This window comes from Canis aureus, chromosome 4 (assembly GCF_053574225.1).
Source record: "Canis aureus isolate CA01 chromosome 4, VMU_Caureus_v.1.0, whole genome shotgun sequence".
NCBI classification, from domain to species: Eukaryota; Metazoa; Chordata; class Mammalia; order Carnivora; family Canidae; genus Canis; species Canis aureus.
Genome location: NC_135614.1, coordinates 67,293,536 through 67,316,531, shown reverse-complemented (window position 1 = coordinate 67,316,531; position 22,996 = coordinate 67,293,536). Strand labels below are relative to the sequence as shown.

The 22,996-nt window shown below is 34.9% G+C and overlaps 1 long non-coding RNA gene and 1 pseudogene across 6 annotated transcripts in view; one reads left to right on the top strand and one right to left on the bottom strand.

Moving 5' to 3' along the window:
* The window catches only part of LOC144312891 (uncharacterized), a 50,999-nt gene that overhangs the window by 22,444 nt on the left and 5,559 nt on the right, over positions 1-22,996 (top strand). For 5 of the 6 annotated variants that reach the window (XR_013378537.1, XR_013378536.1, XR_013378534.1 and 2 more), the window contains 2 exons: positions 4,740-5,047; positions 21,656-21,897. This is a non-coding gene — a long non-coding RNA (uncharacterized LOC144312891). The remainder of the gene's footprint in view (positions 1-4,739; positions 5,048-21,655; positions 21,898-22,996) is intronic. The other variant, XR_013378535.1, reaches the window with a different exon arrangement.
* On the bottom strand, positions 19,792-20,832 carry LOC144312890 (non-histone chromosomal protein HMG-14 pseudogene; annotated as a pseudogene).

The window sequence follows — 22,996 nt, the reverse complement described above, 5'->3', positions numbered from 1 at the left end:
ATCTGCTACTGGAAAAAAAACATCATACAGTGATTAGGCTAAGTGTAGTTATACATCTTTTGGTTATACAAGAATGGATTGTGAAAGGTACAATACAGGAACGGTGTACTGAAAATGTACTTTAGTACCAGCCTAATATGTAAGTAGATTATGTCCTCAACATAAGTTGTTGTCTTTATACAAAGATTAAAATACCAACCAACCAACCAACCAACTAGCCAAGTACCAACTCATCACAGTCAAGGCTCTGCATCTCTCATCCCAATGAGTCATTTCTAAAAGAAGATGGATATTGATGATGCTAATACAATTTTAAGTAGCACTGAAAACTCTTGGTTACTTTGGCCATAAACTTTCTTTATTTTAGTCAATAATATGCTGACAGTAGGGAAGAATCTTAAATATCCTTAGGGAAACTGGGATAAGTGTGTGGATGGCAAGAAGAGGCTGGATATTTCTTACCATCAGAATTTACCTAAATTCTTTATTTTTCAGAATAGAAATGAGAATAGAAATGAAATGTTACTGATATTTTAGACCAAGGATTTTGTCAGAAGAGTTCCTAGTTTGGGATGAGAATTTTCCGCCTGCAAGATATTTTTTCCCCTTCCCCATCTTCCAAAGAGAAGCAAATTTCTGTTAACATTCAAAAGTCAGTATTTTGTAGTAGAGGAAAACTAAAATTATCAGTATCCACAGAAAAGAGCAGTGTTATTTGGCAGAATAGTTTTTGTTTTATTATAAGCTGAGCAGAGAAAAGATTAATTTAGGGTATCTCGTTTTGATAATTTATAAGTGAATATAAATCATCTTTTGATAATGCAGCTAAATATTGAAAATATTTCATGCAAGCTTGAAAAAGATTATTTTTGGGTTATAAGAGTCTCCATGGTATGTGTAATTGAGCTTATTAATTGTGTTCTTTAAATTCTCTTTGTTAGTAATTGACTTCTAGTCTAATCACCGATTAAAGAAATACATTTAAATCTTCAATTAAATTTGTGAATTCTATCAATTTCTTGTAAATTATTCTTGTAATTTATGAACTTCCATGTAAATTATTTTTCTCTCATGTTCTTTTATTATTTCATTACATGAATTCCTTCATTATTAATAATCTTTGCCTCTAATTCCATTCCATTTTTATTAAGGTAGTTGTTGATTATTATATTCTTGAAGAATATTTTTCAATCTTCCCCATCAAATTGCTCACATCATTTTTAAGGCATATCTATTGGAGCACACACCATTATTTGTTGTATACTGATTAAAACAAACAAACATATACATCATTTTATGTTTTACTTAATTCCTTCTGTTCTGGAATGACTGTTATGTGTATGTTGGAGCCTCGCAAGTTATTGTCGTTGACGTGCTTTTTCAAGTTTGCATTTTGTTATCCTTTTAGTCTACATTTGGTTGCATTTTTCTGTATCAGCTTTGAATTTATTAATTTTCTCTTCATGATACTTTGGATTGGGGTTTGCCTCATTTTTAAGTTTTCAAGTTCAGTGAAATTATTTGTTTCTTAGGATCTCTAATTTGTTGTCTAAATTCTCCCATTCTTGCAATATTTCTTCAAGTTTTTTTTTCATAAATTCTTGTTACACTTTGATGAATGCTATCTCTCCTGTGCTCTTTAAGGATGCTAAACATATTTATTTAAAAACTATTTTCAGATTGCTTTGTTTTCATTTTATCAGTAGTAAATCAGGTTTTTTTTTTTTTTTTTTGTAAACTATCTTCCTATTCATTATTTATTGGCTTATATTAAGAGGACCTTTTGTTTTTCTATCTCCTCTGCTTTTATCTCTTCTTATTTGGCAGTTTTACAAACTCTTCAGGATTTCCAGACCAGAACTAGATCTTGTATTTGTAACTCAAGGCTCTTGTTCCTCAGAGATATTGGCAACGTGGAAAGTCCAGTTACTGAGCCCACTGATAATTGGCCTATGTCCTGACCTCTAGGCTGTGTTTCCATCTGTTTTTCTTATTTAGTCTAAGCTTTAGCTCAGACAGAGTTTGGAGTTTGGTCACAGTTTGGGACAATTGACTGTCTTAGAAATTTATTTTATGATATAATTTATTTCATGGCCCAAGCGGGCATGGATCTCTTTAGTTTCTCTTACTTCCTGAGTTGGGAATTCCCAGCTGACCTGCTTTCTTAAAGACTACAAGTTTGGCTGGCGCATGGTTGTAGTTCTGCCATGGTGTTGTGTTTTGACTCCATTCTTGTGCTACAGAGATGGTTGTCTTATTTAGATTTCAACTATTTCTTGTAATTAAAAATTGTTTATTAAATTTTATTTCCGATGATTGTACTTAGAAGAAATGGGTCTTGAAACAGAACTATAACACTATACTGTCTATAGCAACATTATTCAAAATGGTGGCCATTAACTGCATTTGACAATTTAAGTAGAAATCCATTAAAATTAACTAAAAAATGAAAATTGCTGAATTTTCCTCAGTCATACTAGCCATATTTTCACTTCTCAATAGTTCCATGAGGCTTTTAGCTACCATCATGGATAGTGCAGGTATAGAATATTTCTATCATTTTAGACAGTTCTCTTGGATGGCTCTGGTCTGTACTATGAAGCTAAATATTGAAAAGAGAGAAACAAAGTTGTAGATGTTTGAATCTTTTGTGAGGTTGCTGGAAGCCCTGAAATTCACTAAATTGTTAAAGGACACAAGTGGAATATTGAATAATAGAATTCTATGGGCTTTATTTTTAACAACATGTCTGTAGTAGCCTACTATAAATTTTTCCCTGAAGAATCATCTTATGATTTTGGAGCCAGGAGACCTGGGTGCCAATTCCAACCCTGCCCCTCACTAAGAATGTGACTTATGACTAGATACTAACTTCTCTGAACTCCCATTTTCTCACTTGAAATTTGGGATAATAGTTATTTTGCCAATTTTGTGTGATCTTTGAAAATGTATTATGTTTTATTAATGTATATTTAAGGATTATTTAAAAGGCAACCTTTTTTCCTTTATACATTACTCAGTATAAAGGTAACCCTTTCATATTAAAAGTTTTACGTTTCTTTAAATTTTGCTTTTCTTTGTGTCTTCTCAAGTAGCTAAATATTCATTTTAATTCCATTTGGAAATCAGAAATATCCATGTCTACTTATTAAAAGTAACCTCTACATCCAATGTGGGGCCAACACTCATGATCCTGAGATCAGGAGTCAGATGCTCTACTGACTGGGCCAGCCAGGTACCCCCATGTCTAATTATTTCAATAGAGACTCAGGTTTGAGTAAATGGGAAAAAGTGTGCTTCCCAAGCAGGTCACTTGAATTTAAGGGAACTAATGAAGGTAATCATAGTGGCATTCTACTACATAATCTCACAATTGCAGGCCTAGTGGATGAAGCATACACATTTCTAAATCTTAGTCTAATATATTTAAATCTGTAGTGTTTCAGCAGTGTTAGCACCCATTACACAACATGACTCATTTTATTAGGCATAATCAGACAAACCATGAAGCTAACAGCCAAAGCCATAAATAAGATTTAGCTATAATACGTGCATCCATCTCTATAACCCAAAGAGTAATCTTTATATATGTGCAGCTTAGTCAGGTGTTTTGTTTTGCTTTATTGTTTTGGTAGAACATCTTAACCCAAACATTTTTTAAAAAATATTTTGTTTATTTATTAGAGAGAGAGAGAGAGAGAGAGAGAGAATGAACAGGATGAGGGCAGAGGGATAAGCACTCCCCACTGAGTGGGAAGCCCAACCTGGGGCTTGATCCCAGGACCCTGAGATCATGACCTGAGTCAAAGTCAGCCACTTAACTGACTGAACCACCCAGGTGCCCTTTTAACACAAACATTTTTTTTTTATCAAGGCCTTTAAGTTTTAAAATAACAGCTTTTGAACATTGTGATCTGTATAATAGGAAAATTTCTATATTCATTCCTGAATTGTTACATTTGCTTGCAGGAAAGACAATCTAATTGTATAACAGATGCCAATTTTGAGGGGATATAAGTTGTTAGGTGATGGCAATTTTTGGATGATGCTATATATTCAATTTAAATAAATTTATCTACTCTTACTATTTTATGAACAGTAAACAATGTTTATTTCTCATAAATGAGAAATAAGAAATTGAGATGTGCATTAGTCTAAGATTTATTGTTTGCAGTCTATTTTTTACAGCATTTACCCAAATCCTAATATTTATAATGTTTGTTTATAGGAATGATTTTTGTATATATTACACATTATAATGACAACAGTTTCTTTTCATTATTAGCATTTTTTTGTTATTTATGATTCTGAGTGTAACTTTATTTTGAAAAACAAAGAGTTAAATAAAATTTTACTTGTAAAACATATCCTACAATTGTAAAAAGGAAAGAAAGATGGCCTCTAACAATGATGTTAATATAAAGGAAGAAAAACCCCATATTTTACATGTTTAAACCAAGTCAAGTGTTTTGTGCATATTTTCAAGAGGGATAGCAAAACCCATTTCCTTCTTACCATTTCTACTGCTATCTTACCATTACACTGCTGGTCACCATTATCTCTGGGCTTTTACCTAGATCTTCTCCCTCCTTCTAGTAAGGTGAAGGGTGCTCTTCTAGGTACTGAGTGTCATCTTAGCAAGACTAGTGTGATTTTTACAGTTATAAGCACAGGATGGAGTCCAGATATTTAGATTTTTAACAAGCTCCCTGGCTGATATTTCTGTATTTGTTCCACAGACCCTACTCTGACAGATATTTTTCTAGAGTGATGATTCTTCAACTTGCTAATCATGAGTCTCATTGGTGATGATAGTTAATCAAATCAGATCCTTGATGTTACCCTTGACCTACTGCAGACAAAGGTCTAGGAGATGATCCTGGGAATCTTCATGTTTACTTGGATCCCCAGAAGATCCTAACAATCAATGACACTTGGGAAACCTTGCCCCGGAGGCTGTGTGCAAACAGTAGATCCTGTAGACTGGGGCAGAGAAGCTCAGCTGAAACCTCTCCAGTACCGGAAGGCTCACTTACCACTCTCAGAGGTAAGTTGCACCTGGGGCCGGGAAGCTGCACAACCAAGGCTAGCCCAGCAGCCTCAAAGTAGGAACAGCTGATAAGCCATATGGTGGAGCCCCTGCAATACATAAAAATCCCTCCTGGATGCCCAGCCCTCCAGAAGAATAACCACAGGACCCAAGTGCCAGAGCCAATTGTCAAAGAAGAAACCGAAGGCCCTGGAAAGCAGAACACCTAACCCTGCTTAACCCAGGAAGCCAGAAGGAGCACAGGTATGCTCTCTCTGGTCTGAGAAAACCAAACTTATCTGGTGGTTACTAGTCCAGATTTTGAAACAACCCAAAGGAAAAAGGTAGAGTTCCACAGGGTGTTTTCTATCTGGGGGAGGTGGTGGAAGGAATAAAGAATAATAATTACGATGTGATGGGCATCTTACTTATGATATCTCTTTTAACCCTCACAGAAAATCTTCAAGGTAATAATAGGGTGGCTAAAGTGCAAAAATGTTATTTTTCCCATACTGACTCTTCAGTTCAAGCTATACTCTATATCTGTTGTCTTTCTTATAATGAGTGCTCAAGACAAAGCCCTAGCTATAATGCTGGTTAGCTTGGTTTTACCCCAGAATAAAGGTTTTTAATGTTTACATTGATTGAGTTTTTAAATCAGCCCTTTTGGAGACTTATTTTATATGCCTTATTAATATGGTACCAGACAACTATTTCTGGGAAACCCTGTATTGAGAGTGAATCTTGCCCAGAAGGTATAAATATTCCTTGTTGAAGTAACCAATGGCCTTTTCTTGACTATGTCACATTTTCTCTAGAATCTCATTTTATAATCTAGTTTCAGCTTGTGTTCTGTAATTATCCATCCACTAATAATATTGTCTGTATGATAAACGTAGAAATATGAAATTAACATCTAATTTTTAGTTTGATAGAGATTTTATGTATAAGTAGTAGTGGAATAAAAAATTCCAAACTGAATATTGCCTGTAGTAAAATATTGGAATACAAAAGAAAAAAAAAAGAAAGGAATACAAAAGAGATCCTCTGTGTGCAGAGGGATAAAAAATATGATCATTTTTATTTCACTTACTGGAAACTATGAAATCAGTAAAACCTTGGGAAATTGAGTTTTCTCTAAAAATGATTTCACAAGAATTTTTCCAGGCCACTGACAATGTGTGAGGTGAATCTGCACATCTATTTTGCATTTATGACCCAAATTGTTTCTTCTAATTCAGACTGTAATAGTGGGGACTCTATATGGAAGATTCATGTGATTGTAATGTGAGGCTAAAATAAATTATAAAAGGTTATCTATTCTTATTCCTTCTTCTCACTTTGGTTGGACCATTCAAGGTGGATGGAGTTTAAAGGCTATTAAAGAAAGTTCACAGTCTTTTACTAACTCCATCAACCTCTCACCTTGCTGTTTGCTCTCTTCTAAATTTATATTAGCTCTCTATTGCAGGAAGCTCATAGGTGAGTGAGAGCAGCAAGAAAACTTGAAAAAATATCCTATGAGGAGAGTGGAAGGAATTTTAGCTAACTGGGAGAAGCATAAGTGGTTTCGGAGAGATATGAAACAAAAGAAGAGTAGACATCTGTCTTGTCAGAGTTACATATGATGATGGATAAAAATTGCAGGAAGGTGAATTTCAGGAGTATACTAAGAATAACTTTATAGCAATCATTTTGAGTGTTTACCATAACTTCAGGTGTTAATGTAGAAGGACGATGTATGTGAACCTCAGGGAATTTGAATAGCTTTCTGTAGGCTATACAAATTGAATCAGAGCTAGTACTCAAAACCAAGTCTATGTCAAGGCCAATGAGTATGGCATTGTACCCACCTTATGATGCTCAGAATTTTAATCAACCACCACCCCTACATCTCTGCATAGGAGAAAACTGAGTCTCAGATTGAGAAGGGAACTTACCTAAATTTACATGTAAAACAGTTTGTAATAGTATACAGCTCATATAAATGCAAAGTTATTGATATGACTCTGTTTGCCAAAGTGGGCTGAATTATAGATGGAAAATTCAGAGGTCACTTTATCACACGTAAAGCTCCCTTCTATAGCTTGCTTGACAAATGGTTATTCAGCTAGAGCTTAAAAATTCAACCTAGGGAATATTCCCTTCCATGTTTGGTGGTAAGCATTATCATGTGGAACCAGAAAACTTTCCCTCTTTCTGGTCCAACTGCTACTCCAGAGCAATATTGAATAAATTTGCCTCTTTTGAAAGGTTGTATCTCCATATTCTGAAGATGTCTCAATTAGTAAAGTGACCTCACTATGCTTTAATTGCTTGGGTTTTTGTTGTTGTTGCTGATGTTTTTGTTTGTTCAGTTTATAGTTGGAAAGGTTACGATTCAAGTAATTATTAGAATAGGAGTACAAATCTTGGGAAGCTTTATTAGTTTGTGAACTTTTCCTATGCAAAATAGAAATGAAACATTAGAAAGAAAGTGGATTAGGAGAAATTCAACTTCAGAAATAGTGATGTGGGAGGTGAACAGTGCTGCCTTTTTACCACCAGAGGTCTTCAAAGGACCTATAATGGCTGTATCTCCACAGAGGAGTGTTCTGTAGCCTTATGGCTTACCACTTCTCCTAGATAAAATTCAGGCAAAGAAAACCTAATGAAAAAAAAAAACCAAACCTTCAAATGCAGAATAGTTAAAATATATATAATTTTATATTTAGTATTGATTCATTGTTTAATCATTTTAGTTTGTTAGGGAGCTTCTGATGCTAATTGCAAGGATTAAAAACTTCTTATCAATATTACATAAAAGAAAAATTCACTATCATTTACATTGTTGACATATATTTATGCATATGTTATGCATATATTATAAATATGTAAAAATTCTGATTTTTGCCTTTAAATTTTAAGGTTAAGAGACAATGTATGTTAATTCCTTGGCTTATTCAAAATCATTGGAAAGCAAAACCAAGCAAAAGTTTTGCATCAATTTAGAAAAAAACAACTTGCCTACATAATTTGAGTAACAATTGTCTAATTTCATAGGTCCTTGTATTTTTTCATGTGACTTATTTAATTGAATATTACTGAAAGCCTATTATATGCCTGTAGTTTTACTAAAAGATAGCATACATAAAAATTGCAATCACACATGATCACTGTTCTCAAGGAATTTATGATTTACTGCAAGAAAGAAGGCAAAGAATTATAATCAACTTTATAAATGCTACATTTGAAAGATGATTAATAGTAAGGGCTAGGAGGCCCCAGAAGTGGTAACTAAGAAAGAATCAGAGAAGATTCACCTAAGAGCAGACATGTGAACTAGGTGTGGAGGACAGAAAGGCAGGTATATAGTGAAAGGTGCAGAGAGGAGGGCAATGTTTTATGAAAGAGAAGGAATGTGAAGGGAGCAAAGAAAAGCCCTGAACCAGAAGGGGATACAGCCTATCAGGAATGATCACAAGTGGATGGGGGAATTTGCCTGGACCGCTAACATAAGCTAAGAGTTTTGCTTGCTATACATGAAATGAAATCAGTAAATACAGCCTTGATTATTTTATATTGAGGTGAGGAAAAAGGTAAGGTTGAAATATTCTTGTTATCAGTTGTTTTAATACTTAACCATATGAAAATAGAGTTTCCCTAACTGGTGTCCAAACCACATTAAAAAAAAAAAAAACAAACAAACCATGCGATGATCTGAAAAACAATTAAAAATGGGAGTGGATTATAAAAATAAAAATCTCATATTTTCTCGCAAACTTCTTGTCCCCTCTCTTTCCTTCTTTATTGTTTTTGTTGTTGTTTTGTTTGTTTCCCCTTTCCTCTTGCAGTAGCTTGGCACATTGAATTTTTTTTTTTAAACTAGTGAGAAGGGACAGTAGAGAATGAGGCATGTCTTAGTTGGAGGAAGAGGAACACTGAATAATATGGGTGTATTCAATGAAATGTTTGTGTGTTTGGTGCTTTTGTAAGGCAGGAAACAAGGGAGTATTACAAAACTATTAAAAATGGGAAAAAAAAAACCAATACAATGATACACTTAATTATATTTTATGGCCCTTACAGTACTGCCCAAAGGGAGTTAACACAAGTCAACCATTATGTTCATAGACATTTGCCAGTGTTCCAGTAACACGGCTGCTCTTGTCTTCCATCTTGATAGCATCCGTGTGTTAGAGAAAGAAAAAGTAAGATTCTGGATTTTGAGCTTTGGTTTCCCGTTCTCTGCAGGATGGAGTCTGAGTCTCCATTTAAATTTGTATGGGAAATGAAACAGACTGGAAACTTCTAACTGGTCTCCTTCCCTCCCATCTGATTTTCTTCCTCCTGATTGGACTGCTCTCTGAGTCCATGGTCTAACTCATGTGCAGGGTCTGGGAGACCACTCGTGATCAATCTTCATCCACCACCCCAGCCTTCTCTTTCCTGGCTCAGTCATACCAAACTTCTCCCATTTTCCATGACTTGGCATTTTAGGGAAACCTCAGGCCTTAGCACAAGCTGTTCCCTCAGTCTGAGGTTACATCCCCTTCCTCCGTGCTGGTTTGTGTCTGTCTATACAACAAGACAATTGGCACACTTGAAATTACAATATAACAAAAATACTCATTTCTTTGACAGCCATTATATCTTTGGACCTCTGACTCTCGACTAAGCTGTGAATGCAAGGCCCTTCTGTTTCTATGCAGGACCCAGGACAGTGCCCAGAAATAGTTGGCATTGAATAGATTTGTGTTGGCTCAGTGAATGGAGGAAGAGCTTCAGGGGAAGAAATATCTATTGAAATAATTATAAGTGTCAGGACTATTTAGGTCTTTTTTTCATACTAAAGGAGGACAGGTTAACTTCAGATTAAGGTGTTTTAATATAAATAATTCATGCAATATTAGTTTATTATTATCCTGAATGTTTTATATTTTGTTTCATATTTAAATCTAAAAAAATAGATTTCTCATTCCTCAAACGTTGTCCATGAAATGGTGTTTGGAACAAATTTGTACTAGATTTACTTAAGACAATTGCTTTTATCTTCGTCTTCTCACTTAAAGCTCTTTTCTTCAAAGGGAAATACCTTTCTCCTTACTAAAAGTATTACTGAATTAAGCACCATTGAAGGGAGGGTAATGGCTATCTCCAGCAGGCTCTTGAGTCTTGTTAACACTTGAGATGAAAAGCAGAAGAAGGTTATCTGTTTCTTCGGATATGCTTCAAGCCATGAAAACACAGATTCAGACTGAGCATGTTTGATCTCTTGGCACCTCTTTTCAGAGGAAGCCAATTCTGTCCACTTTGTTCCTTGAGGTACAGCAGTGGGTGATTACGTGGACTAAACATGCAACAGAGGAGTCAAAGCACAGCTCTGTGATGGTTACTTTCACTACTAGGACCTTGAAATAGACTTGTGTTCTTTTTAGTATTACTCTACCTGTTAACCAGTATTTTTTGAAGAATCTCATTAGTTGACTCTGCACTGGGGTTGTTGATGTTGAACGTTGGCAACCTTTTTCTCTACTAAAAAGGAAGTTGGTGTAGTATCCACCTCCTCTAGTTCTTCCTTCACACCTAACCTGACATTTATTAAGAATACATTTTAAAATCTTGAAGTACTTATACTTGGTCAGGGTTTTCTATTCACAAGAAAAAAATATATAAAAGAGCGCTGTAAGAAAATGAGTCAGTACTGCATTGAGTTTCATTGTTATTGAAGAAAACCTTTACATTTGAATTTCTTTCCTATGGCACGATTTATTTTTAAGGAATCCTTAGATCTTGTATGACTTATTTCTAAGGGATTTTTAGATCTACAGAATGATTTTTAATTACCTACATCTGGGATCAGCAAGCTACTACTGGCACCACCAAATCAAGCCTGTCATCTGACTTTGTCAATACATTTTATTAGAATAGAGCCACTCCCATTTATCTGTGGTCGCTTTTGTACTGCAACAGAATTGGATGGTAGCAGCAGAAATTGTGTAGCCTACAAAATCTAATATATTTATTTTTTTTCTGGGTCCGGAAAAACTTCGCCAATCCCTGATTTTAAGTGATGCTACTTAGCGCGATTTTATTGGCTTATATAATGTTATTATTTATCATTTATTCTTAGATAATGCCGAAACAGGTTATATGTTACATATTAAACCTTTTACAACATACATTTAAAAAGGAAATGGAGGGCAGCTCGGGTGGCTCAGTGGTTTAGCACTGCCTTCAGCCCAGGGCCTGATCCTGGAGACCTGGGATCAAGTCCCACGTCAGGCTCCCTGCATGGAGCCTGCTTCTCCCTCTGCCTGTGTCTCTGCTTCTCTTTCTCAGTCTGTGTCCCTCATGAATAACTAAATAAAATCTTTAAAATAATAAAAAATAAAAAGGAAATGGAAATTTTAATTGTGCATTAAAGACAAAAAGGTAAAATATATAGGAATCTTTTATAGGATAAAGGGAACATTGACAAAAGATGAAATAAAATAATGAGCAGAACGAATAAAAATATTTTTTATAAGTAACTATCAATATGTTGAATAACTTGTTTTTAAATTTTCTTATCATGCCATTGTTTACTATCAATTTCTCGGAAAAAAACATTTTAAGCAGAACAGAGTTAATACTACCTGCAAAAATTCATGTACTTCATCTATTTTAAGACAGAGAAATTCTACCAAGGTCAATTAAGATAATTTTCCCCTTCTTAAGTTATAACATTGTTATTTGTGTCATTTGTACTGCAGTTCCCAGTAATTAAAACAGCAGGTTACAGATGGATTATTTCGGCATGGGCACACTCATTGTCTTGCCCTCCAGTTAGATGGACATTGTCTTACGTAGGCACTGCCCATTGTCCCCAGGCAAGACTCTCTTAGATTGTCCTTGGAGGAGGAAATTAGCCTAAATAAATTTTTTATTTGTCTCATAAGTCTTTGAAAGAAACTATATTAGTGACTGCCAGCTAAGTTGCTCCAAACAGGAAAAACAATTCAATAATCTTATGCTTTTGATATCAACCTGACATAAAGTAAAAAAGAAAGAGGTTCTGTTATTTAAGAGAAGATTTCAAAAGAGTTTCTTTGAAGTGCATATTTACTTGTAAAGTAAGCTTTTTTTTTTTTTTAGGTTGACTGAAAGAAATCACATTCCCTTGAAAATTCTCTAGTTAATGTACTCCATAGCAAGACCTGCCTAAAATGTGGCAGTTAGGAAATATTTAAAGAGGAAAGAAAGGATGAGAAAGTTTCAAAACAACATGCTCATTTGTTTTTGGAATGGAAAGGCATGTTTTTGGCAGAGTACCAAATGCCTACTTATCTACTTATTTAGGTCTATGCAGAATTTGTAGGAAGATGTTAACACATATATATTGCATGTATCCCTTAGATAATCCAATGTGTTTACTCCATTCTATAATCAGAAAACTGTTTTCCCCCCAAGCAACTGAATACTCTGTTAAGATGTTTTGGTGTGTGATGGAATATCGTAAGTTAAGTCTTGTGATTCCTATCTAAAATGTGTGGTTTCAATCATATATCAGCATGTTGGAGTTTTATAAGTGCTTAGCACTGTTCTGAATTCCTTTAGAAGTTCCCTGTGTTGAGAACTTCAGAAGATTTAATCAGCTGCCTTGGTTTTAATACAAATCTCTTTTTTAATTTATGGTTTTCCTCTTGGATAGCAGAAGCTGTTTTATAACTACCTGTTTTTCTTGCCGCTTGTCCTCTGCACTATCAGTATCCTACCTATCATTTCAGATCAAGTTCAAGCCCCATCACATTGATGAAGACTGTATTGATCATACAGCCTGACAGGTATCTTCTATCTCTGCTCTCTCATAACATTTATTACCAATTCCACTCAGAGGCTTTCTATCCTACTGTCTTGTATTGCCCTTCCCTTTAGTAAAGGTCTTATATATCCTATTGCATGATAAGCTGTCAGGCAAAGTGATTGACTCTTAAACTTTAGTGTTCCTTACATGGTCTCTTGCATATCCTGCTTACTCAAAAATGACTGAAAAGACATTTTCTTTCTTTTGTCTTCCTTTCTTTCCTTCTAAAGATTTTATTTATTTACTTGAGAGAAAGAGTGAGAGAGAGTATGAGCAGGGGGAGGAGCAGAGGGCAAAGCAGACTCCCTGCTGGGTGGGGAGCCCCCCCCCCCCAGTTGGGCTCATTCCTGGGACTCCAGAATCATGACCTGAGCTGAAAGTAGACACTTAATCAACTGACCCACGCAAGTGCCTCTAAAAGACATTGTCATACAAGATATGATATTTTTGGATAGTTACCTTTTTAAGATTAAGATTATACCCGTGTTTCTCTATAATGACAGTTGTGGTAATTAGGAGGTGACTAAATTGTTATCACTTATGGAACTAGAAAAAGAAATCTCTTCCAAATCATGATTGATTGCTCATGAATTAAATACTCCACAAAAGATAGTTTTATACAATATCAAACCTATGAGTAATTCTGTCTTTGTCTATCATTTTTATGGCACTGTGATAGAGCCTTATTAGCCTAAACTCTGGTATGTAACTTTTTTTTTTTTTTTAGAGCGATGTTGGAATATATTTCTCCTTTGAAGGAAACACTCAACTGTGAGAGAAATCCTGTTTGCAGCTAGAAAAGATGAGGAAGTATTCAGATCAATATATATTTATCTCTCACAAGCAGAAGTTTAAAATCAATGTAGTAATAAATACTAGAAGTTGTATAATGTTTTGAATAAAAAATGGGAGGGCAATAGGAAAATATTTTTAGCCTATCTCTAAACTTATCAGTGTTTTTAAGTTTCAAATTTTAAAATTATTTTTGAAGAACCTAAATTAGGCCTCATCTAAAGAAGACAGTAATTACTGATTTAAGATGAAGCCTAATACAGCATGATAGAAAGCATGTTAGTCTTTATGCTTTATTGTATGAAGCATATGAATCATTATGAATTAGAATTTATTCATCATTATGGATCATTATGAATTAGTATTTAGCAAGTACCCACCCCTTTGCCGGAGGTGCTAATGGATTACACAGACTGTCCCTTGTATTCCTCACTTACAACTCAATGGAGTGGGTTCTGCATTGATATCCCATTGTTACATATCAAAGAACTGCAGTGTAGAAAGATGGTGTAATATTTGTCCAAGATCATACAACTAAGAAGTCATGGAGCCAGGAGACAATGGTAGTGTATCTATTTTTTTCATCCCATGTTGCCTTTCATAAGAACTTGTTACCAACTTTTAGCACTCTTGTTTATCAAAATCCCCCAGAGAGTTTATCCCTTAATCCCTCTTTCTCTGTTTTTTTGTTTGTTTGTTTGTTTGTTTGTTTTTATGAAAAGGAAATGTAAGAATAAGAATATACTTCAAATTACCTTCAAAGAACTTTCTACATGTAGCCTTCGGAAAAAAGCAGGATTTGCCATTTAACAGAAATTGTAACTTTTTAAGATGTATGGCATTTCCAACTCACGTTCAGTGTGTTCTCCATTTGACCTCTGAGTCCTTGCCTGTTGTATTTTCATTTACCTTGCCTTTTTTTCATTTTTAGAAAAACAATATCCCTTTAATGGATTTTCTTTTAGGGTTGAAACTCAGTTCAATAGTAATCGGCCTCTTGGAGCTGCAAGAGACCTTCAGGCAAAATTTTACTTCAAACCAGCATTTTACTGATGGGTAAAAAACTGACATTCAGTGAAGTGACATGACTTATCTAGACTATGGGAGGGACCCATGTCTCCTAATTCTCAACTCAGTGGAATTCTGTGGTACAATGGATCTTAATGAGACACTCAGAGATCAAGCAATTGTGAAGCTGATTGACGATTTCTTGGAGGGGAGGATTTAGTGACCAGGTTGACTTGGAGCTGTCATTACTAATTAATTGTTTGAAATGATATTTTTAATATGAAGGTCATGAAAAATTAAAAGATAGCATGGGATGTATGAGAGTAGATATTACTATACTTTAATACAGGCTTTTCTAGCCTCCTTTCCTGTCACTGTTCTGTGGTTCATTCTACTTCAGGCCTCTGTGATTTAGTCCCTCATGCTTCTTTTTCTGGAATTCCCTTCCATATCTTGTCTTGAAATTTTCTGTTTATTCTCCCTTTCAAAGGTCTTAACCACATCCATGCATTCCCTTGACCTTGGCAGAATTAATCCCCTACTTTCTGTGCTCTTATAGAAATCACTACCTATGTTAGTATTTATTTATTTATTTATTTATTTATTTATTTATTTATTTATTTATGGTTTTATTTATTTATTCATGAGAGACACAGAGAGGCAGCAACATAGGCAGAGGGAGAAGCAGGTTCCCTGCAGAGAGCCTGACACAGGACTTGATCCCAGGATCCTGTGGTCATAATCTGAGCCAAAAGGCAGATGCTCAACCACTGAGTCACCCAGGTATCCCTTATATTATTGCCATTATTTCTTATCTTTCTTCCTTTAGACTGGAAGCTCCTTGAACGCAAGATTCTGTCCTAATCACCCTAGTGTCCCACATAACAGCGTGATGCTTGTCACACAGTGGGGGATGCAAACACATTCCTCTTGAATGACTTCTTTGCAAATCATGATCATTCAAAGACAATGCCCCCCCCCCCCCAAAAAAAATAAAGTCTAAAAATTAGGGCTATAAATGAGATCATATGATCTGATTGTTATCACAAGATTTGCTCTCCTTACTAGTTATCTGGTCACCAAGTTTGAATCTAATGCTTTATTTTCAGTGGTCTGGGTTTTGTGTTCTTTTTTAGTAATTGGGGACCTATAAATCTCTATCATAATTTCTTGCCTGATTACCATTGTAGCTAGCAACATTTATTTAGCTGTCTGTTGACGCTAGAATAAGCCTCTGATTGCTCCTTCTAACTTGACATAAGAAATTAAGTCAATGACAAGTATAAGTTATAGGCCTTTGTATCATTTCAATTTTGGTAGACCCAAGGTTTAATATAGTACTACACACCTAGATAGAATATATCTATTACAAAAATATAACTGCTTATCTTTATAAAATGAATTCGTAGGCAAATGCTTTTTATAAAGCTGTGTTTTTGTCTTCACTACTGTTAAAGATGAAAAAGACAAACTTCAGCTGCAGAATATTAATTCAGTAGGTAATATTTGTTCATCAACATAAATGTGTTCATCAATATACCCCCAAACCTTAGGCATGGTAAATAAGACACTGGGTTCCTAGAACTGGTGTCTTCTGGTTCACAGGTAGAGTTATATAATATACAGCTGTTGGTGACTCATCACAGATACTGGCTAGCGAGTTTATTCTCTACTTCTTGGAAAAGCAAAAATGCAATGATGTGTGTGTGTGTGTGTGTGTGTGTGTGATCTGAGTAAACAAATTTTGAACACATGTAATGCTGATTTGTCAGTTTCCAATTCATTAATGGGGAGCTTTTGTTTTCCCAATAACTAAAATCTGAAACACCTGGAACTATGTTTATACTGGGCTTGATCAACCTTATTTATATAAGAAATTATAGTTGTATAATTTGTGACTGAAACCATGCTTAGCTGGTATAAATTAGCTACTTCCTTAGAGATTCCCAAATTGTGCAGGAGAGAGGTGTTGAAGTGACCCAGAATCTAGGGGTCTTTAAATGGAATTTCTAATAGATCTGCTATTTTTCTCTGTCATATCAGCAAAGTAATCTACCATTTCAACAGCCTTGGTGGAGATCAAATTGTTATGGAGTAGATTTAGATTTGATTTCACTCTCTTTATCTTCATCCTACTTCACTGACCAAGGCCCAAATTGTTATGTATTTGTGCATTTTCATATAACTGAGTTAGAGTTATCCTACCCTAAATGTTTTGATTAATATACTACATGTAATATTTCTTCCTTCCTTTCTTTTTTTTTTAATGATGAAGTATTTCTCTGACAAATTATCACTTGTATTCAGGGTAAATGCAAATGATATAGATAATTAAACACTACTACAAAATGCACCAACTTTATTTCCAGTTTATTTGGTGTATTACTACATTTCTTTGGTAGAAATTCCACCTGCTGTTTTGAGAAAACAAGTTTCATGAATACTTCCAAAACAAATTCCTGCTTATAATGGAAAATGTGTTTCAAAATGTCCCCAGCTTACCAGGTTATTGTACACAGGTCTTTCAGTTCTTTCTTTCTAGCTCCTTCTATTGACTGTGAAGCTTTTTTTTTTTTTTCATATAAAACATGAGATGTTACATTGCTTTTACTGAAACATCATGGAAATCAAGGAAATAAAGTGTCATAGAACAGGTTCTCCAGTGGACAGACCCTGAGATTCTGAGATTTACATGCTGGATGCTTATTGGGGATTACTCTTAGGAATAACTAGGAAATGTTATTGGAGCAATATTGAGCAGATTAACAAGGTGAGATATGAAGCAGTTGCAACTGTGGCTTCAGACAATCCTAGAGAAAGCCCTCCATCTGGAAATGGTCCTTCAGAGTTTTTATGTTTTGAGGCTAAAAGCCAGGATTTCATCTCCTGTAACTACCAGTCTTTGAATGCAGGCCACCCTTGGGGAGGGGGTTGACCATGGGCCATCTTTGGCTGAGGCTAATTACTGGAGAGAGATAATCCAAGAGCTGTTGACCACCAACATTTCCAGAAATGGAAGAAATGAGTGTTTAAGTCCTGAGGAGGATTTCAGAGCAGCACAGCACAGTATCCACTATAATGAGATGCCTAAATTTTGATAAGACATTTGTAATGCCAGTTGTGAATGATGATTTACTTGTGTGTTATACATACAGGAGCATTAAAACCATTCAAGTAAACTATAGCTTGTAAATAGTGGATAACCATGCTATAGAATAATTTGGATGTTATCTTTATCTTTAGATAACTCTAGAAATGCCCCCCTTTAATTTCCCACTGAGACCCTAGGGAAGTTACAATCAAGATTATCATTAGCTTTAATGAGAATAATTTGTATAGAATCCCATGAGTTAGACAAAGACTAAAAACATCTCCACATGGGAAGCTTTGAACATTTCCTTTGTTTATTTCATCCTTTAAATGAATACTAAGTTGTTTTGTTTTCAGAACTTTTATCAAAACGGCATTGAAGATTTTTCATATTTTTATTTTATTCCTAATAGATTATTAATGATGTTGGTACCATATATTAGCTTTTAAAAATATTTCTATCAATCTGGTTTTAAAATTTATAAATAATAAAGAATTGCATTGATATAGTAAAAAAAATGATAGAGCTAAAACCTAATTGATCTATTTTAAAGATATGTTTAGATTGAAGAGGGCTATAGTAGTTGAATGATATACATTTTGATGTTTATTGACATAATTACTGCCATGGCAAAAATAAATCCAGATGTGTGGTGGGCATACAAAAGGGGCAAAGTGGCATTATTCATAATCAAACACATAAAATTTACTTGTTCAATGAACAGGTCAACTTTCATTTAACACCACGGGATCAACTGGTATTTGGAATGAGTGTTAGTGACAGATGGCATAGTTACGTAGTCCTATTACAGTCAATTAACAAGTAATTGACAGATGTACTCATGGTGCTGAGCAATTATTTGAATAAAAATGTTTAGAATTGTTTCTTAAACATCAAAGTTTACCAGATGTGATTATAGTAAATTCTTTACATAAATTGAACTAAACAAATTAGCATATTCGTGAATTCAGAATGCCAGTATTGTTTTCACTGTATAATTAACTCATCCTCATGGTTTGCTTAGCGAAACAATCTATCTGATTTTGGTGTATAATAAATGATGACAATAACAAAATGAAGATCTATAATGCAAACATCAATTTTGTATATAGTAGGAGACCCAGCTAAATAAGACGCTAAGAAAAGGATAGTAAACTAAAAACCTTAGAATAAAATGTAGGAATAAATACAAATATATTAGTAATCAGAATAAATAAGTTAATTATCTTATTAGAAGACCAAGACTATCAGATTTGATTTAAAAATAAATAGTTGTGTGTTATTGGCAAATGATAATGCCTTACAAAAGAAAGTTTGGAAACTAAGACATAGTAAAAATAATTCTATATAAATACTTACTAAAAAAGCAAGGAATAGATCTATGTATCAGATATACATAGAATTAATTCTGCTTCTTTGCTTCCAATGTGGATAACTTTTATTTATTTATTTATTTATTTATTTTTTTTTGCCTAATTACTCTGGTTAGGGCTTCAAATATTATGTTGATTCTTGAAGAGTGGGTATCCTTGTATTGTTCCTTATCTTAAAGGAAAAGGTTGTAGTTTTTCACCACTGAGTATAGTATTAACTGTGGGCTTGTCATACACAGCCCTTATTATGTTGAGTTACATTCCTTCTATACTTAATTTGTTGAGAGCTTTTATTATGAAAGGATACTGAATTTTATAAAATGCCTTTCCCGTTTAAGGAGATGATCATATGATTTTTATCCTTTATTATGTGAATGTGGTGTATTGTATGCTTGCTGACTTGTAAATGTTGAACCACCCTTGTATCTCAGGGATAAGCCCCATTTGATCATTGTAGATGATCCTTTTAATATGTAGTTGAATTGAGTTTGCTGATAATTTGTTGGGAATTTTTACATCTATGTTCATCATGGATATTGACCTGTATTTTCCATTGTTTGTTTAACAACACCAAGTTCAGAAGTCATTGTGGTATTTGTTGAACATCAATTACATTCCAGGCATTATGATAATTTCTTTCTTTTCTTTCATAATTGAGTTTTTATTGGTTGTTCTGAGGATCAATACGGACATTTCAATTTGTATACAATTCTTAATATATGTACAGAAAATCTTTAAAAAATCATGTAGTTGTGACTATTTTCTAAAAGTTATGCCAGTGACCTTCCAGCTTAAAATGTGGATGCAAGTTTTCCTTAACAGTCTATCAAATACCAGTATATCCAGAGGTTGATACACTGTTACATTGTTAAGCCCCATTAATTCTCAATTTAATATCATACACATTACATACTCAAATTTTCAATCTTGCACAGCACATTAACAAAGTTTTTGGAAAACTGGAATACCACAACCAAGAGGTTACAGAGTGCACAATATTTCGACAGGGAGAACCAAAATCAAGGAGTGTGTTTCTTTAGGAAACAATTTACCAAAAACAACACAGAAATAGAAGCAATTTAAAATGTATGAGACCTATTAAATGCACAATTGAGTTCAAACTGCCATTTTAGTATGCCTAATATTATAGGATAGAAAAACTACCCCATCTGTGGAATGTCAAGCTGACACCCAAGGCAATCAAAGCCTCCCATATTCAGTATCCAGCTCTTTTCTAGTTGTACCAGAAAACCCACAACCTGCAAAAGATGTCGCCTCTTAAGAACCAAAAGCATTTACACTTATAAAAATGGGTTGAGGTAGGATTCCCTCCTTCTTAAAAATGTTTCTAGAGCTACTAAAAAACTTGCATATACACAATAGTTGATAAAAATATTCCTTGGGATTGTACAAGAAGGGGGACAACTACTTTCTCTCCTGCTGCATCAGAAGCTGGACTCACCTCATTTTTAGTTTCTCCATTTCTGCAGTAAGTGTTGCTTCGTTTTGTGGTTAGCGACATCAGCCTGTCTTCTCTTTGTTCCCCTCTGCTGTATGTTTGCACTTTTTTGTCTAAAGATTTATCCTGTCCTGTTGCCTTTTCTGGCTTCATTTCCAGTTTCGCAAGAACAGGTTTGGCCCACAACCTTGCATATTTCCTCTTGGGCTCCTCCTTTGCCACCTCCTGGATAGAGCTAAACTTCCTCTAGGGCATTGTGGCGGTGGCACCCTGAGGGCCCAACGCCTTCTCAAAGCTGGGCTGCCTGGCTAATGCTTCTGCTTCCATCACCTGAGCTTCTGTAACCCACTGGAGAATTTCTGAGGATAGCAAAAATGTATCAGTTTTTGTTTCAAAGAGCTGGATCTACCCAGTGATGCAGACATATAAATTGAACAAACCAACCAATCAACCAACCGAACCGACAAGCAAAATGCCTATAGGGTGAAAGAGAAAGAGAACTAAGAAAGGAATTTGAAAATGAGGAGAATTTTGGGGATCTTTGTAAGGAGCAGTATGAGTTATGTTGCAAGAGGGGGTGAATAGTGTTAATACTTTCAAGCAAGGGGGCAAGTGGTTGTAGGAGGGAAGGGAAATTTCCACATTCCAGTTATATAAAGATAGCTCAACATTAGGAAAGGTAATTTATTTCATGGGGAAAAAAAGGAGATAGAACATGATTAGTGCCTGTAAAGGTCTTAAACACCCTTAAGAGAACTTTTCAGAAATGAATGGTAGGGATACCTGGGTGGCTCAGTGGTTGCGTGTCTGCCTTTTGCTCAGGCCATGATCCCAGGGTCTCTGCAGGGAGCCTGCTTCTCCCTCTGCCTATGTCTCTGTTTCTCTCTCTGTGTGTCTTGTGAATAAATAAATAATATATTTAAAAAAAACAAAAGTAAACATATATGGTAAAATGTTAAAAACCTCCACATTTTAAAATGAAGATCATGGCAAGAATTGTAATGGGCACTGTGATAATTTGACATGGTAATGAAACAAAATACTATGTGGAAGAAATAAAGTAAAGTTTTGCTTTCAGGTGATATTGAATACCTAAGAAACAGAACTAAAAATCTATTTGAACTAAAAGGAAAATTTATTAAGATGGCTGGCTACAAAAAAATTCAGGCTTTCCTTTTATACTAGTATAACAGGATGTTAAGTTGGAAGCTTTGACTGAACTCCAAGATACCATGTGCTATGAGTCAGATTAACAAGCTGAAATTTCAAAGAACATGTCTGTGAACCTACTGGATGAGTCATACACAAGGATCTAAAATGGTAAGTTTGCTGGAGATTGAGCAGGATTTGATGAGAACTAGTTTGGAAAATTCTTTGGTGTAGTCACATCTCCCACCCAAGGGGGATGGTGTGTGTGGATAACTGACCCTCTTCCTCAAAAGTAATGAGGCATCTTGGATAGGTTTCTGATCTGTGGAACTTGAGACCAAAAGATTGTGGCTGGTAGTTTTGTGTGACAAGATGATGGAGTTTCTTTAGATAAGCTGTAGTGAAAGCTGGTGTCATCCTCCTTTCCCCTTCCTCTTTCCTGTGGCCAGTTGGCTTTGGAGTCAAGATTCTTTGAATCTTTGAGCTTGAGATGACCTTGGCACTGAAGACGCTAAAAGAAGACTGATAAACATGGAGCCACCATTCTTGCCCTACACAGCCTACAACTCAATTCTATTACATGAGAAAGGAATACAATACTGTATTTAAGCTATTGTTACATGGGGTTTTCTGTTATTAGCAGCTGAAACAAATCCTCTCATTTGGTCTTTCTCTTATTTAATCATCACAACTTGAGAGGTTTAGCAATGAAGAATAATAAATTTACAGCTAATAAAGGGAAGAGAAGTTGTAAAAAAAACATTGAAGTAGTCGTGGAGAAATATTAATAAAATAAATTTCAGAGGGGCACCTGGGTGGCTCAGTTGGTTAAGCCTCTTGATTTCAGCTCAGGTCATGATCTCAGAGTCTTGGGATTGGGTCCCACCTTGGGCCCTCGGCTCTGCACTAGGCATGAAGACTGCTTAAGATTTTCTATCCTTCTTCCTCTGCCCTTCCCCCAGCTTACACATAGGCATACTTGCTAGCACATTTGCTCTAAATAAATAAATAAATAAATAAATAAATAAATAAATAAATAAAACATTTCAGAGAGGGAAAGGACATAGAAATTGTGTATCAAGATTGAAATATTTCAAGTATTTACTGATAATCTTTAGCCATAATTCTTTTATTATCTAATAGACCTCATTCAGACTTTTTGCCCTTAGAGAATCATTCCCCTAATGAAATAGGAACCAGACAGCAGATATCTAGCATACTCAACTTTTAAATTCAAAAGCCTCAAAATGCAAATTTCAGATATGAAAAT